The following is a 251-nucleotide window of genomic DNA, read 5'->3' on the forward strand; positions in this document are numbered from 1 at the left end:
TTATTACAAAATTATATTTTTTTATTGCAAAAACCAGTTGCTTCTGCTTTTAATGTTATTAAAAGTTGAATATATGACAGCAAACTTTTCTGATATTACTTATTATTACAAAAACCATATCATATTAAGATGCATGTGATATTGAATATAATGTTATGCAAACAGACCATAGACGTATAAGTGTATCTGCTTTTAATATTCATAATGTCAAATCAGTATGTGTCAAATCAAACTTCTGTAACACTATTTAT

This window comes from Odontomachus brunneus, unplaced genomic scaffold (assembly GCF_010583005.1).
Source record: "Odontomachus brunneus isolate Ranch 3 - 2012 unplaced genomic scaffold, Obru_v1 Obru_scaffold_197, whole genome shotgun sequence".
In the NCBI taxonomy this organism is placed as follows: Eukaryota; Metazoa; Arthropoda; class Insecta; order Hymenoptera; family Formicidae; genus Odontomachus; species Odontomachus brunneus.